This window comes from Neovison vison, chromosome 1, assembly GCF_020171115.1.
Source record: "Neovison vison isolate M4711 chromosome 1, ASM_NN_V1, whole genome shotgun sequence".
Lineage (NCBI taxonomy): Eukaryota > Metazoa > Chordata > Mammalia > Carnivora > Mustelidae > Neogale > Neogale vison.
In genome coordinates, this window is record NC_058091.1 from 217,984,972 (window position 1) to 218,003,152 (window position 18,181).

Here is an 18,181-nt window from a genome sequence, read left to right on the forward strand (position 1 = left end):
AAGAGCCCAAGAAGAGCCAGATGTCCTGACTGACCAGCACCCTGCCCAGCCTCACCGGCTGCAGGTTTGCCTCGGGTAACACAACCGACCAACAGTGCCTTTGCTCAGAGGCAACATGAAATGATTTGTTCCCTTTTGACTGTGTCAGTTCTGCAAACCAGATACCAGAGGCTACAAGCTCAGGAGAGCCTGCCTTTCTGGAACACCATTTGTTTGGACAGGACAGGCCAGTAAGGCTTTTCATCTCTTTAAACCTCTCGGGGTTGAGGGGGCGGGGTGAGATGGGGGGGGGAGTATATTTGAGGAATTCCTTTTTTCAAAGATTTTTTTTTTTTTTGCCCCTTCCAACATTTTGTTTAAGAGAAAATGAGATGTCTATCTTCTGTTTCCTTATTTTTTTTCAGGAAAGCAAAGGGTTGTTGACTTCCTCCCTCTCCCCTCCCTTCCTTCCTTCTTCCCGAAGGTACTCATCTGAGAAAAAGAGAACGAAGTATTGTTCCTGTTCTCTTTCTTAAGTCATTTGAAACATTGTCCCTGCGAGTTCTTTAAGTTCCCTGCAATCTGTACACAAGAGAAAGAGGGAGAGAGAGAGGGAGAGAGACAGAGAGAGCAAGGGATCAGGTAAAGCACGGGGGCTGCTGCAGCCATTCAGACTCAGGAGCTGGTAAGTTACCCATGCAATCATTTCTACTTCCATTTCAATGTCCTTGGGATGGATACTGCTGTGGGCACCTCCAACAGAAAATGCCTTGCTGGGTATAATCCTTAATCAAAAGGTATGACTGATGGATGACCTAGAATTTAAGCTTATACTTTTTTTTTTTTTTTTTTAAGAGGATACTGATGCTTTGCAGAGCTGAGGCCGGCAGAACTGGAAATAAAATTGCACTGGGGCTAAGGAGGACAGTGTTTTAGACCTGATTTGGGGTACAGATAGCGTGGCTGGGCTAGCTTGGAGCCACTGGTGTGTGTGATGTGTCTTACTGGAGGGTTCAGAGTTCCTCAGTGCTATGTCCTGGGAAACTTTGGAGGGTGTCTGCTAAGCACTGTGGTTTGCCCTAGGGCTTTTGTTACTTGTTGTCTGGATTGAGGGTGGCCTTCTCTTGTTCTTTTCTTTCCATTCAAGACCACCCTTCCCCCCAAAAGAATGTTAAGTTATAACTGTTATTCTGCATCACTGAGGCTGGAGGAAAAAGAAACGAATGTCACTTTGAATTGTACCGTATGCGTATGTGTTCAGTTCCCACATGTGGACTGAGTGTAAATGTATTACCCCTGTCAATGGAAGATGTCACCTGCCACATGAAAGAAGGCAAAGATTTGGGGGGCATATAGCTTTAGTTTTGGAAAACTTCATGTGGCTAGAATAGGATTAAGATTGATCTCTTCTGACAGGAGGAGCGAAAAACTAAGCTACAGACACGATCGAAAAATACTCACCCAGCTCCTGGTTTTCCAAGCACCAGAAAGAACAGAGCAAACTGGTCAAGCTTATGCAGACAGCTAGTTTTGAAAAGTCTAACTTGCTTCACTTAAACTTGTCAGAAAGGACAATGTTACCAAGAACTCATCATGGCAAGCCATGAGGGAGTCAAGAGCACACTGTCAAAAATAGGCCAGCAAGGTCACTCGGAAAGACTTTGTATAATTACTAATATTAGCCATTTAATTCAGAGAGGTGTTGAGTGGGTGAAAGACAAAGATCATGCAGTTTTTTGAATATTCGTTTCTATAAAACTTAGGGAAAGAAGTAACCTAGAAAGTGAAGAGTACACTAAAAACAACCAGTCTCTCATTTATAGATTAATTTGGCCAGACTGCACATGAACCACAGCCCAGTAATTAATCTTTACTCAGAACTGAGCCATCATCTTAATGAGACTCAGAAAATGTGCTGCCACCAGGCTGTAATGGACGATTTGTTCCATTAGTGAGATTTCTTTTTTCTTCTCCTTTTTTCAAGAGGCTTTCCTTATGAGCACTGTAAAATGAGCAATGTAAGACAAGCATGATTAGCGTTTGCTGCTTCGGGATGCAAAATTATTCTAATAACACTTGAAAGGGGCTTCCAGCCACCCCATTTCATAGATCTTTGGGTCAAAGGCTAGCCAGGACAGACCGACTTGGGCATTTTGCACCTTTTGTCAGCAACTGTGACCCCAGGAGAAAACTCTGGGTTGTGATCTCGACTCGCTTCTTTCGGTTTCATTTTTTCTTGATAACATACTTAATTTTGTGCTTAATTTGAACAACATAGAATGTTCTGCAGTTTGGTTATTGAATAAAAGCATCAGATGCAATACAGTATCACAAAAAATGACAGCAGGGTCACCCTGTCTGAAGACAAGCAAGGTAAAATGTGGGTATGATGCCAAGGCGCAGAAAACAGCCACACTTCTAGCATGCATTTTCACTGTGGCCTGAGGTTAAGGAGCTCGGGATATGTTCTCTTCTTTAGAAGAAAAAATATGGATTATTTCCATTTAAGTTGTTAAGCCAGTGCAATGAGAATATTAGTTTGATGCTGGGGGAAATTTTCATCTACATAAAGAGAAAAGCCATTTAGTCTAGTTGCTACCAATCTGTCTCCACTCAACTCCAGGGAGTTGGCACTTATGGAAACTTCCACTGTGTGATTCTTCTTTGGGGTCATGGGAGGCTCTTTTGTGATATCATCAGGGGAACTCCTGCTCAGAATGATTCAGAATTTGATGCAAAGAAGATTTTGTTAATTTATTTGGGTCAAAACTGTGCATCTAATTACAAATTTGTCAAATAAGTGTTAAATTATGTTAGGATGTGTCCTGTAGGTTTTCGTGCTGCAATGTGAATCAAATTAGAGCCTCAGAAGCACGGACTTTGTTGTCCTACAAATTTGGGTTTGAATTCCAGCTTTGTCACTTGCTGACTATGGACCAGACTTAGGACAGGCTGTTCACCCCCCCAAGCCTCAGTTTCCTTAAGTATAAACTTGCATCCATGTAATAGATTTGTGAGGATTAAATAAGATTATGTATGTAATGCAATCAACCGTGGCAATTATGGACAACGCATGGCAAGTAGCTGGCAAGTAGCGGGAGTCGATCAATACCAGCTGTAATTTTTTAAATTTTCATATATTAAGGGTACTGTATTTTATAAAATGTGGTGAATAGAACACTTCTTCCATAATTTGTCGTCATTATCTTTGGTCAATACTGTGACAAGGGTCTATCAGAACAAAATTCCTCTTTGCAGCTTTAGAGTTGGGCCCACATTTAGTGAAGGTATCCTGAACCCCAAATTCTTGTAAGATAAAGGAAGACAGAGCTCAATGTTTTGATGTTCATTTCCGCTCATGGCTGAAACACCAGATTTAACCTCATTAAAATGCCGGCTGTGTTCAGCAGAGCTTGATGCAGGGGAAAGGTTGCCCTGGAATAAAAGTTTTCAGCTTAGATGAGTGTTAGAAGAGACTGCAATTACGCTGTAGAGGTTCCATTCTCCTTTTCACCTACTTCCCTAAACCGTTGAGCTCTGTGTGGTTGGTGACCTTTTCCCTGGCCATGGAGGGCTGGAGACACGTTTTTTTGGAGACCATCGTGGCAGTACCATGACTCAGCCACAGAGAAAGGACTTGAAATGACATGTTGTCTCCCTACTGAGGGCGGCACCCTTGGTGATCTCTCTCCCTAAACATTTTCGTAAAGAGCTACTTAACTTCACGTGGATAATAAGAACACCATTATCACCATAGTGTGCGTAGGTGGCTGGAGGTGGGTGGGGGGTGTGGTTCATCCAACTGCTGTTTTTCTCTCACTTTAAACTTTAATACATACATGCTGATTAATTTGTCAAGTAATAAAGATACTTTAGCTTAGGTCTTGGTTAAACTTCCCTCTCCACTTTCCCGAAGAAAACGTACAACCACAGCAACGACCAGAAATCTGTCACTTATAACGCGAAACTTTAAGATTCTTTTGTTGGATTTCTGATACAGTAAAGTCTTGTTTGAACAACTTAATCTTTGGAGAGCCACCTGAGGTTGGGTTGTTCTACATACTGCGCAAAAGGTACCTTCAAATGTGACTTCAGTGTAATAGAACAAGGAGCAAACTAGGAGTCACAGCACTTGGGTTCTGTTCTCGTCTGACCTCCACCATTCCCTGTATGTGTGACCTGGAAGGTTTCTTTACTTGCTTGGACCTCAGTTTTCTTGTCTCCAAAATGATGGAATCAAACAAGATCGGGGATTCTCAGGGTGGTCTGTATGGGTTCAGTGTGCATCAGAATTTACCTGGGTGCTTGTTTACACTCTTCTTCCCTGCCCACTGCAGTGGGTGATCTGTGAGATATGATACCGACATCCTATGATTTTCTAAACAAATGGTAAGTGTCTTGTTCTGTTTTCTTCAGGATTGCACTGACATTAAATAAAAATGTATGTTTTAAGTGGAATTCCTTGTAAGTGGAATTCCTATTTGGCATCACATATTTTTTCCAGAAATTAGTTTTCAATTGATCAATTGTAATTCTAGAAGCTGTTAGTCTTATAAAGTAAGAAATATCTAGCCAAACAATCTGTTGAGACTAATCAGAGTTCTATAACCATATATAAATCACAAAGAGAGCAATTGCTTAGGTGTATAAATATTGTAATATTGCATGCATAGCATTTTTTGATTTATGCATTTCTATAATATTTTCCTCTTATAGTGAGCATGCATTGTATATTTAGTCAAGAAAAACAGACACTAAATTTTTCTATTCAAGTTTTAAAAATTATTCTTCGTTTCAATCTCATAGACTTTTTGATTTGTCTTTGCGTTTTGAAAGTGTGTGCTTGCCGAGCTTATTTCAGACATCAGATCCTCGTCCCTAAGTTGGTGGTGACATGGAAAGGCAAAAGAATGATACTGGTGTTTGAAAAACCAGCACACGCAAGCCATGTTAAATCTGCTTTAATTATAAGGAAAACCTGCAACTTAAGAAATTGTTCTGATTTTCTTGATTTTGTTTCTACCTACATCACTCAATTTTTTTCTCAAAGTTTATACCTAATTAAGTGGAGTAGCAAGGGATGCAGGTCTCCATCTGATAGGAACAGAGAGACAAGAGACACACAACAGCACTCTTAGAAGCAGCTAGCCTAATAATGGCTGCTCACTTTTGACCATTCAAATAACAAATACTTTGGGGGAAAAACAAAGACATTCAAATAAAGGAATAAGAACATGTCTTCATCAGGAGATACGTGTAAGATAGGAGTTCACCAGAAAATAGACATCATGAGTATAGGGACCTCACCTGTTCACTGCAATGTGCTCAGGGCCTAGAGAAACACACGGCATCTAACAGCTGCACAATAAATACTTGTTGAATAGATAACTTAATACTTAAGTGGGCTGTGGAGTGAAATATGCTATGTTTACGTAAAGCCAAATGCAGTATCTAGTAAGTAAAAAAAGTTCATCAAACTTTTTTAGGGTCTAGGCGATGGCAAACTGCCAGCCTGACATATTTCTTCCCCGCCTCAACTGACTGCAATTATGGCTTGTTCCACCATTATGTATGTGGCGCTGCTATACTTATGTGTATTAATGTGTCATCTCAGCAAGGACCCCACCTACTCGCTCGTGGGAGATCAACACATCTCAGATCCACAAAGAAGACTGTCGGTCGCATTTTATTTTCCATTTGTTTTCTGGGCAGATGATGGGTTAGCAAATTGTTTTCGGAAAAAGAGAGAGAGAGAGAGAGAGAGAGAGAGAGAGATGGTTTGTTTTTCCTTGGCTGGAAGAGCCGGGGGCCAGAATTCAGCCTTGTAGGAAACGCTCAGGGCTCTCTGTTTTTTTTATAGGCATGGTTGTAAATTAAAGTAAAGGGATGTCACTCAGGCTGAGTTTACACAAACATGAAGGAGTGAATTCAGGGAGGGAAATGTGATCTCCTTGTGGTGCACAATACCCTTTCCTTTATATAAGCAGGCAGCAGAAATGATCAAATGGACAAACACAGGATAGAGACAGATTTGTACTTTTTTGGCCAATTTAAAGTGTAAATATAAGTATAACAACAACAAGGGGCTCATGGGGTCCAAGGTTTCTGTCATTTGCAGTAGAAACTGAAAAAACTCTTTCTGTTCACACTGATAAAGCCAAGGACCAGAGCATACAAAGGCAATTTTGACCCATGTTATTTTCCTGTAATGTTACAGCCTCACTTAGACTTCATTCTATGATGGCCACAGACCTAAAATGGCGGAATGAGAACCCCCCCCCCCGCCCAACCACCAACGGCAACATTTAGAGAGGAGTCATTTCCAAGTTTGGACCCTTCTAAGAACTGTATATACATCATTTCACCTCACCTTCCCATTCTAAGAAGTTAGTGCTTTGCTGCTCTCAATTCAGAAATGATGAAAGACAACCACCTTGTTTAACAGATAAACTAGAGAAAGTAAGTGATTTACTCAAGGTCACTAAATTGACGTTGCTTGTGTCGGGTTTCTCGTCAAGGAGAAAAAGTTATCTGCAGCTAATAATATTTTTAAAAAATTAAGTTTCCCTGAAGGTCGTGCTCCTCATCAATAGCATGGCATTGCCCGGGAGTCTGTTAAAGCACAACCCCCAGCTCCATCCCAGACCTCTTGAATCTGAATCAGTATCTTAACTTGACGGGATTAAGATACACATTCAAGTTTGAGCAGCACTACATTAGGGGTTTGGCCTGTTGTATACGGAGTGGTTTCAGAATGTAGGCCCCTGTTCAAAAGAGTTACAAGAGCCATTTGTTAACCTTGACTTTATCTGAGACAACAGAACTCCTTCCTGGAGAGTGATTACAGTGGTTATTGGATAAGTCTTGAGTCTATGCAGCTCCCGGCTACATTAGGCATGATTTTTATGGTCACACCAAGCAGGTCAGCTCCACACCAAGGGACCCTGATAATCTCAGAGAGAAAGATCTGGGGTATTGTTTTTCAAGTGGGTTCTGAGCACCAAACATCAGAATCATCTGGCACAGATTTCTAGGCCTCCCCCAAATCTAATGAAGCTGGGAAGGGGGCCAACAGTCTGCCTATTCCATAAGCTACTAGCTCAGGATAAGGAAATCCCATGAGGAGTAGTTGGGGTGACATCAGCCCCCGAAGAAAGGCAGCTTTTCAGCAGCTTGAAAAAAATTTTTTTAAAGAAACCATACCAGAGAGAGTAAGCTCAGAGTGCTTCCAGGAAGAAGAGGTGTTCTACCAGCTTCTTCCATTGACTGCTGGAGAATGCGGACAAGAAACCCTGCTACCTGCCTTGAGTCTGCCTCAGGGAAAAGGATGGGGGCCTCTGGGGTCTCCAGCATCACTGCCAAGGAGCAGATGCCAACACACACACCTCACTCTGCCCAGTTAGAAAACTTCATGGAAAGAATCCTTAAAGTTTCCTTTTCATTGGGACTCACCGTTCTGTCTTGGAACAGAAATCAAGAGGGGGTATTGTTGGAGGGGTGGGGAAAGGAAGCAGGGCCGGAAGAGAGTGAGGGAGAGGACCGGAATAGCCTCTGGTTTGCTTCGTCCAGGCCTCTGCCTGGATGGAGATGGTGGCTTCTCCCCCTTAATCAAGGCCCTCTGGCCTTCTTCCACAGGAAGTGCAGGGAGACGGAGAACTTCACGTTTTCAGCTCTGTTTTATGGAACACCCACCGCAGTACACCACCACTTTGTTTCTGGCTGTTTTTCTAGTTCAGGCAGCTTTCTTCCCCACAGCACAGTGGATCCTCCCACCCCAACAAACGCCCCCGCCACTGGAGGATTTTTTCAGTCAAGAAAGAAAGAAAGAAAGAGATCTTCCAGCATTATCATATATATGTATGTATATATATTTTTACTAAATATATACATATAATAAAAATATAGAAATACATATAATATACTAAATATATATATCCAGGTGCTAATGAGAACAATTTTAAGGTGTTAATGAGAACAATCCTGAATCTATCAAGATGGGCTTCCTGAAATACTAGACCTTGAACTTTTAGGGTGAGGAACATTCAAAAAGTTCCACACAGTTACTCCTAGGTATGTGCAGAATCTCTCCTTCTACCAGGTTTTTTTCAGAGAGGTGGGTAAGGAGGGACTATTTGGAGCACCATCTTTTCTGACGCTCAGGAGACATCTAGTAATGCAGTAAGCAAGTCAGTGTTTCCTCCAACTTCGTCCACAGTGTTGCTGCCACCCAGTCCCAATTCAGCACAATGACCCATCTCTGGCTCTGTCTAGGTCCCCAGCGGGGAGAGTTCTTATCTCCTGACTACAGCCCAGGCCCCAGGTTTGAGTAGCCATGCTGGAGAGGAGTGGAAAGCCCAGTTTGGGGACAAGACGGTACAGCCTAGTACTATGTCATTTTTAAGAAGGAAATCCTATCTAGTGCGTCTTTACAACCTCTAAGGGTGCAGATCCCCCACTCTTTACAATGGCTTACATTGGCTCCTTGGTGTTCCTTCTGACCCTTCTAGGAGAGGAATTTTGGCATCACATATTAATCCATGAAGCTGGGAAGGACCTTGAACCATGAGCACATCCCACCACAGAATGATTAGAACATAAAGTGACAGACTTGTTTTCTCGACCACTATGGATTTTGGGTTGGGGAGATGGGGGTTTGGTTTACTTAACAAAGTGCTACTTCTTCTGTTTATGGCACAGAGGATTACACACATGTGTGTAAACATACACACAGAGAGACACATAGCCTATCCCAAATCACTGTTCTAGAAGGAAACCATAGATTAGTACCAATTTATTTATTTGACTCAAAAATGTAGTTATCTCATTATTAATCCCCTAGACTTCCAAACAGACTTACTATCCCAATTATATTTTCCTAATAGGAATATTAGAAAGAGTTTGAATTTTGTTAGCTAGTAACAGCAGGAGAGAAGGTGAGAAAGGACTAAGTGTTATTGCAAACAATTCTTAAAAGCTTTATTCACTAATTGTCATTTTGAAGATACAAGGAACACAGGACAGAAGTAGTCAGAGAATAGAGGACTGAGTGTGCTTATTAACACATGAATAGATGGCAGATCAGTATGCCTGAATGCATATGGAAATTTAGTATATGACAAAAACAGCATTACGTTATCAGAGGGGAATGCTGAATCAAAAATTGGAACATTAAAAATAAGAAAAAATGAGAGATTCATTTTTTGAATCTCAGACTAGGGAAAATCTGGTTTTACCAAGAAGCCTTAACATTTATTATACATTTTATCACTTAAAATAAAGGGCTTCTATAGGGCTAAAACTCAGTTAATAAGATTGAAAGACAAACACAAAACTAGGGGAAACTTATAATGTGTATCACAAGGAACTTAATATCACAAGAAAGGGGCAAATGACATGAACTACATTTCACAGAAAATGAAATATAGTTGGCTCTAAAATTTATGAAAAAAAGATACTTATCCTACTTCCTAATAAGAATATGTAAATTAAAACTATGAGATACTATTTTTTATCTGTTTGATGAAACAAAAGATGAAACATTTATCAGCATATTTGTTTCTGGGGATTTGGAGAGTATTGTCATGCATCTGATGCAATAGTGAGCTAGCAAAACTTACTGTAGGGAGCAATTTGGTAATGTCTATCAAAATGTAAAACTGACTTCTCTTGGAATTAACTCTACAATATACATATAAGATGCAAAAAGACATTCCTACAATGCAACACATTTGCCACAGCATTATTTGAAATAGGGAGAACGGAGTGTAAGAAGCATAACTGTGCATTAATAAGGGACTGATTAAATTAAGCACAGTATGGCTCTAGAATGGAGTATTATGCGGCCCTAAAAAAGAATAAATAGAATAAAGTCCAGGAATGGATTCTAGGTATACACTCATCTTTGACAAAGGTGTAAAGGTAATGCAATGAGGGAAAGACAATCTTTGAAACAAATGGCACTGGAAAAACTGCATATCTATATGCAAAAGAAAGCCTGACCTTAGGCTCTTACTTCAAACCATACACATACATTAACTAAGAGTAGATCATAGACTTAAATGTAAGAGTTAAGATTATAAAAAATTTTTAAAGGAAATGTAGGAGAAAATCTTTGTAACCATGGTTAGTCAGTGATTTCTTAGTTATGACATAAAAAGCACAAACAATACATGAAAAAATTGATAAATTGGACTTTGTCAAAATCAAAAACTTTTGCTATTTTTTTAAAAAAAGACACCATTAGAAAAATAAAACAAGTGAGAAGAAAATAAACAGAGCTGATAAAGCCCTTGTTTCCAGAATATATAAAGAACACTTAACAACTCAAGAATAGGACAAACAACCCAATTAAAAGCTGGGCAAATATTTTGAATAGATACTTAACCCCAGAAGATATATAAAGAGCAAATAAACACATGAAAAGATATGTAATAGCAATAAAGAAAATGCAAATTAGAACCATAATGAGCTATAACTACATATCCAGTAAAATGTCTCAAACCAAAAAGACTAAAAATACCAAATGTTCTTGAGAATGTGCAGAAAGTAGGCTCTTACCCACTGTGGGTTAAGACAGGTGGGAATGTGACAGGGTACTGCTAGTTGGGGAAACAGTTTGGCAGTTTCTCAAATAGTTAAATCTATACTTACCATGCAACCCAGCAATTCTACTTCTGGGCAACTACCCACTAATAAAGAAATCACATGTCCATATAAAAGACTCGCACACAAATGTTCACAGCATCCTTATTCATTTGACCCAAACTGGAAACAATTCAAAGGTCAATCAGTTGGTGAGTAGAGAAACAAAAGGTGGTAGATCTATGTAGTGGGGTACCTCCCAGCCATGAAAAGGGACTACTGCTTTGTGCAATGATGTGGTGAATGTCCAAATCTGCTTGCTAAGGAAAAGAAGCCAGACACAATAGAATTTAAGGAGCCAGATGTAGAACAAACATTGAATGATTTCATTTGTTTGAAATTTTGAAAAACCAAAAAATCTAGAGAGAGGAGAAAGTAGCTGAGTGGCTGATAGGGGCTAGAAGTGGAAGCTGGAAGTGACTGCAAATGAACATCATGGAACTTTCTGGAAGTAACGAAATTATTCCAAAAGTGGGGTTTGGTAATGATTGTACAACTATATAAATTTTCTAAAACTCATCACACTGACACTTAGAGATTTATGCATTTTATATTATGTAAATTATATCTCAATAAAGCTGTCAAATTTGTGAAAGAAAAAAAGTGAGGAAGTTCTATACATTGTAATAATGGAGCAACCTCTAACCTGTATACCTGCCAGTGTACATAATGCTACCACTTTTGTGTAAAAAAAAAAACAAAACAAAAGTATATTTTTGGTATGCAGAGAATATCTCTAAAAAGATACAATCCTCCTGCTAATACAATTTACCCTTGGGAAAAAAACAGATGAACATAGGGGAAAGGAAGGAAAAATAAAATAAGAGGAAAACAGAGAGGGAGACAAACCATAAGAGGCTCTGAACTCTAGGAAAGAGGGTTGCTGGAGGGGAGGGGGGCAGGGTAGAAAAATGGGGTAACTGGGGATGGGCATGAAGGAGGGCACTTGAAGTAATGAGCACTAGGTGTTACAGGCAACTGGTGAATCACTGACCTTTACCGCTGAAACTAATGATACAGTATATCTTAATTAAATTTAAATAAATCAGTTAATTAATTAACTAATTATAATTTTTAAATAAGAATTTGCCTTTGGGCAGGCGAGTGTGATGGCTGGGGTAGGGGAAGGAGTGTAAAGGAAACATTTTCACTGAATATCCTTTTGTACTCAATCAAAACAAATGAGAAGACAGAGGAAGAGGGAGAGAGCGGGGGGGAGCTGTGAGTCCCACACCAGCTCCGTGACTGTAGGCAACTAACTGTCTGAGCCTCTATTTCCTTATCTGTAAGATGAAGGGATTGGACCAGCTGCTCTCTGAGAATGCTTCTGACTTTTCAAGTTCTGTACTTGGAGAATTTCTTTAAGGATGATCATCTCACATCTGTCTACATTCCCACTGTCTTCCCGCTGCCAGTATGTGACGGACTATCACACAGAATGCCACAACCCAAGGCTTTGTTCTTTCTTGCTCAGGTGCGTCTCAGTGTATCAGGTCCCCATAGTCTTGGCAACATGGAAAATATGGTTATTAACCAAAGTGACAAGGCATCCCAGCAAGCACATATGTGGGGAAGAAGTGACAAGTCAATACAGAGGAATGCTCACAACTCATGTTGTAGGGCGACTGCTTGAAATCAAGTCCCAGCCCTCTTGCTTGCCAGCAGTGTGGTAATAAACACATGGATAGTTTCAATTTCTTCATCTGTATGGCAGATATAAAACAGCTCCCCCCTCTTAAGGTTTACTGTGGAGAGGAAGAGTGATAATTCATGTAATTGCTTAGTACAGTGCCTGCCTAATGGCAATATTCAATAAATATTAGCCCTTCTAATTATTAATCTGAATTCCCCTGCTCATGGGACCCACTTTCCTGGCAGTGGAGGGAAGGTAATCAAACTGCATATACTCACTAATGTCATGAGCTGGGAGTCTGGGGGTGATGGAATGGCTTGTTTTTTTTTTTAAATCCAAGAACCCAAATGGAGATACTGGAGCCATTTCTGCTGCCCCCAAGCCAGTACCACTGAGGGAAACGTCTAAGGTTACATCCCTGGAGTCGATTATATCCATGTGATGAAGGCAAGCTGCAAAGAGACTGACATCAGGCTGCAAGGTCGAGCCTCATAAGTTAGAGAGCAAGTTTCCATATGCATGATAAATGTGCCTTAATTACACTTGGACCAGAAGATCATCAAATATTAATATCAGGGCCATCACATAACCTCCTTGCCATGGTAGCCATTCAGTAAATGTGAGTTGCGGCTTCCAAGCAAATCAAACCAAACGTCTTCCATCACCGTGATGTACAGAGGCTCACGGTCCCCAACTTCAGTCTCAGTGCCGCACAGCAAGGGCAGTATCTAAACCCGGACAACGTGGGGTCCCTGTAACTTTGTCTCAGCCACAGATAGTGGCCAGAACCTCACAACAAACCGATAGCTTTCAAGTGAACTAAATGTCTCCTGTTTATAAGGTGACTGTCAACTCCTTTTGTGTACACTCCCTGCCTCATACGTTACCATGTCACATTCTAGAACTAGGCTCCAGAAGGCATAATTTAACTTAAGGGGGTTGCCCAGCTCATGTGCATCTGTTCTGCTTAACTACATCGGAACCATATTGGTTAGGGACTGTGTTTTAAGCATTTTGGTCCCTTCCAGAACAAGAGCCCTCCAAATTCCTGCTGGCCTCACATTAGTTCTCTCAGATCCTCTGGGAAAGCTCTTATTATTCCCCCTTAAAGATGGGAAAACTGAGGCTCAGGGAAGAGGAACACCTGGCTGGAGTGCTACAGCTCTGTGGCTCTCCAGGGTGTCTGGGAACTGAAGGAGGCAAGGAATCTGTATTAGATGTCAAGGCTTAATATTTGCATGCAGACTAAACAATGTTGTGAGTGTGTATATAACTCTGCTTTTCCAATCTAATTATATTAGAGTAATTAATAAAATATAAATTAATTTGAAGAGGTTACTGAACTCAAAGAGCTTTGGGTTATTTCATTTTTTTCCTAACTTATTAGGGATTTGGAAAATGAGTTTATTTTTATGATTTGCAATGGGAATCCTCATGCTGAGATGCCTGGGAATCACTGCAGGAGACCAAAACCAGGACTCGCTAATAAAATGCAGGGAGGTACTTGGAATAATTTAGGTCTCTGGTGGCAATGAGTTTTCCATTCTTAAACTACTACCTAGAACCAATTCGTGTATTTGAAATAAGTCTAGAAAGTGTTTGGAAGTATGTGTCATTACTGTTTAATTTCTTCATCTAACAGTTGTCTTAAAAATAAAACAAAACCAAACCCTGGGATGCCTGGTGGCTCAGTCAGTTAAGCAGTTGCCTTCAGCTCAGGTCATGATCCCAGGGTCCTGGGATCGAGTCCCACATTGGGCTCCCTGCTCTGTGGGGAGCCTGCTTCTCCCTCTGCCTGCCACTACCCCTGCTTGTGCTCGCTCACACTCTCTCTCTCTGACAAATAAATAAATAATATTAAAAAAAAAAAAAGTCCTGGTTCCTTTCCTTTCTATCTGTGTGACCTTGGGCAATTTGCTTAACCTATTTGTGTCCTAGTTTCCTCGTTGGTAAAATGGAGAAAAGAACAGTACCTGCCTCACACAATGCTGGGAGAGTCACATGAGCTAACTAACACATGTGACGTCTTTCATGCATTCTTGACACACAGCAAACACTCAGCAAATATTATGGTTGTGTTAGGCACCACTTGCCACTGTTTTTGACACATAGTTGGGACTTAGACATTTTTGGAATGAACAATGAGTAACTGAAAATGTGAAACTTTTTGGTCCCTTCCAGAACAAGAGCCCTCCAAATTCCTGCTGGCCTCACGTTAGTTCTCTCAGATCCTCTGGGAAAACTCTTATTATTCCCACTTAGAGATAGGAAAACTGAGGCTCAGGGAAGAGGAACACCTGGCTGGAGTGTTCTGCCCTCCTAGAAGAGAGGGCAGCTCTAGATATGTGATTCCTCATCTACATTTCCTTCATCCCAGGACAGCTGCTTTTGTGCAGATGACCTGTTGAGGGATTTTTGCTTCAGGGAGCTCTAGCCAGCCAGCCTGGTTCCTCAGACTTCACAAGTCTCTCGAATTTAGATGCCCCAAGACATGTGTGGAAGGGATCGGGCAGAAAGAGCCAGCCTTGGAACCCAAGTGCAGGCTATATTCCTCTTGAAAGACTGTAAGAGGAAACAAGACCAGTAGACCTTCTAGATAGGAGAGAAGCAATGCCTTCTTACCACAAACCAAAATGCTGAGGACCACAGTTACAAGAGGGTCAAAGGAAGTTAGAATGAACTTTCATAGCAGGCTCAGTGTTTATCTAGTTTAAAATTTCACTTCCAGATTGTCCCATGGACAGCTATTTGGCTTCTTTACATAAATAATCTTGGAGCCTAACAGAAAGAGGGTTTTTGTTTTTGTTTTGGTGTTAGCAAAGGGAAGTGTTGACCGAAGGTAGAGGTAAAACACCTGTTGCTAGACTTGAAAACATGGGCTGCTCTGAGTTTCAGTGCTGGCTGACATAGCTTTCTCTCTCTCTCTCTCTCTCTCTCTTTTTTTCCCTTTTCTTTTTTTAGAGGGGGTGGGGAGGGGCAGAGGGAGAGAGAGAATCTTAGCCAGTAATCCCAATAAGCCCAGTGCGGAGCCCACAGTGTGGATCAATCTCACAACCCTGAAATCACGTCCTGAGCTGAAATCAAGAGTTGGATGCTTAACTGACTGATCTACCCAGGCGCCCCTGACATAGTGCTTTTTACCATAAGTCTCAGGCAGATGGGCCAATGAAGAGACTACCAGCTTTTCAAAATTGGCTGCCTTTTTTTTTTTTTTTAAGACCAGCCAGTAATAATCCTAGCAGTTACCATTCCATGGTAGCCCCATGTGGGCGAGGATCTTCGCTGGTGCTGTGGACACTAAGGTGAATGGAAGCCAGCTGGAGTCTTTCAGAAGTTGCCAGTAAACTAATAGCTCTATGAAATGGAGATGAAGCCTTCCCTGTCACCTCCATCCACTGGCCCTGTTTCTGCTCACTGGGACCACACAGAACAAATCCAGTCTTCCAAGTATCAGCTGTTTGAAGTATGAAAACCTGCGTTACCCGGCCACAGGCCTCCAGGGCACCTCCTTCATAACCCACAGGACTCTTGAGCCACCTCAATAAGGTGTGGCTCCAGGAGCCCCAGCAGTAGGCTGCACACTTCAGCAATCTCTAGTTTGTCCCCATACCTCATGTTTGACCCAGAATGTTCCCTTCCCCCATCCCAGGGGTCTGGCCAATCGCCAATAGACTGGGCTCCAGGAGGTCCATTTTTAGGCCAAAGTAACTGCTGGGATTCTCTCTCAGAGGGTCCAGATGAAGGAGCCCGGAGTAAAAACCAAGGAACTTGAACTGAGAATTACTTATTTGTCTTACTATTTTTCTAGCTCCCAGCCCTTATCTTGTCTTGTGTTTTCTTCCTTCCTCTTTACAATGATGAGAATATCTTCTTACCAGTGTTGTTAAGAAGCCCAAATACTGGTAAAGGGTAGTTACTAATTATTGAATGCCTTTTTCTATGTCAAGTGGTTTATATTTATTATTTTATGAAATCTCTTAATAACCCTGTGAGAGGTGGGTTATATATTTTTTTAATTGCCATTTTCCCACTGAGGAAAACTGGGACTCAACGATTAAGTACCTTGTCACAGACAGTTAAGTGAAAGACCTAGAATTCAAGCCCTGGGCTTCCTGACTTCCAAGTGTATGCTGCTTGTCCCATATCACTCTGCCTCTCTGTGATATAACACACTCGAACATTCATAGTCCTTTACCTGGCCACATTGGGTGCTCGGTAAGTTGGCTTCCCTTTCTCCTACCATCCTTGGTCTTCCTTGGGGAAATATGTAAACAGCAAGTGCTGTCTCAGGGAGAAGAAGGGGGTCTCAGGGTGGACTTCTCTCTCATTCCTACCCTCACTGGGATCCCTTATGCACCTTTGAGTGCTTGGTTCTGTCTCTGGAGCAACAACCATTACTCAAGTTCAGGAGTTCTCAGCTGGAGGCAGTCCAGTCCCCCCACTGAGACATTTGAAAATAGGGAGGACACCTTTTGGTTATCAGAACTAGTAGGGACCACCCATGGCCTCTAGTGTTTGGGATGGGCGGGGATGGTAAAGTTCGGCAATGAACCCACCCAAAATAGCAATAATGTCTATTCCCTTTGAGAAGGTCAGGGCTTTGGCTGTCTTCTTGCCACTGTCCCTCCATACCCAGCTCAGTACCTGTCCTTCCATAGATGCTTAATACAAATCTTTGTTTTCTTTTGTCACCTGTCCTATTTTCTGCATCTCTCTTCTCCCACTGGAGGTTCTGAAAGAGAGTTGTCCAGCTTGACTCTAATTCTAATTTCTGGAGGCCTTTTATAGCTCTGTCTCATCTATATTCCAATCCTCTCTCCTTCCCTTACTTTCCATATTTTCAACTATTTGGAGGCACACCGTCCTTATAAATGCCTTCTAACTTGATCAGTTACTATTTACCGTTTTAGTAAAGGTCAAAGGCATGGTTTTCTAGAGTAATTTTAGGTAGGAAACTTTTTTTCTTTTCAAGTGGATTTAAACACCCTAAAAAGGTATTAGGTCGATGGCCTCAATGAACGGATTGTGACGTGATTAACTCAAAGTGATCTGGCTTTGGCCCAGCCAGCAGCAGTGGCCCTGGCTGGCTTGCCTTCTCAGACCCATGAAGCTACAGTCTGGATGGGGTACAGGGAGGGAGAGGCCCCTTAAGAAGCCAATGAGGAAAACGCTAAAGCTTGAGGTCTGACCAGTTTCATCATTCTCGCTGACATGCCCAGAAAGCTGGTACCATGTAGCTCAAGGACTCTACCTCACTCCGGGACAGATAACCTGGTAAAGGGGAGTCAGAACTGGAATCCCAGGACACGTGTGTGCCCTGATTCTGGCTCCAGAATCACAGCACGGTGCTGTAGGGGCAAAGCATATCTGTGGTTGGATATTTCCAGAGTTCACAGCTTCTACTTTCTGGCTGATTTCTTTGGTAAGACCCTTAGCTCCCTTCTCCTTTATGCATTTCAGACAGGAGGTTCTCTTCCCATGCTGGGAATTCCCCACTCTAATCCACTTGGTCTCTCTCACTTTAGGGAATTGTTTAGTCTTAAGTTCATTTTCGTTCTTTCTTAATGGAAAATCACTCTACAGAGTAGCATAGCTCAGGACTGATAAGGAAGGGCTGAGAAGGATCACAAAGCAGAGAAATGTGGTGAAGGCGGAAAGAACTAGCATTTACTTAGCACCAGCTCTGTGCCAAGCCCACTACCTATCACGTATCACGTTCGAATCTTTTTCCAGATCCATGAAGGAGTATATTAGTCAGGGTATACTCACTTAGACTTTAAAGACAAACTACTTTCAAATTGCCATGGCTATTAAAAAAAAAAAAAAAAAGGAAGAAAGAAAGAAAGAAAGAAAAAGGAAAGAAGAAAAAAAAAAGGATTTTTATCTTGCTTCTGCTACATGGCTCCAACTGTAGCTTTGTTCCAGGTC

At 41.5% G+C, this 18,181-nt stretch overlaps 1 protein-coding gene across 1 annotated transcript in view; it reads left to right on the plus strand.

Annotated features, from left to right (window-relative positions):
- The first annotated feature begins 524 nt into the window (after positions 1-524).
- ZNF366 (zinc finger protein 366) overlaps positions 525-18,181 on the plus strand; it is a 67,722-nt gene continuing 50,065 nt past the window's right edge. The window contains exon 1 of the mRNA XM_044267391.1: positions 525-664. The gene's annotated coding sequence lies outside the window, so the exon portion shown is untranslated. The remainder of the gene's footprint in view (positions 665-18,181) is intronic.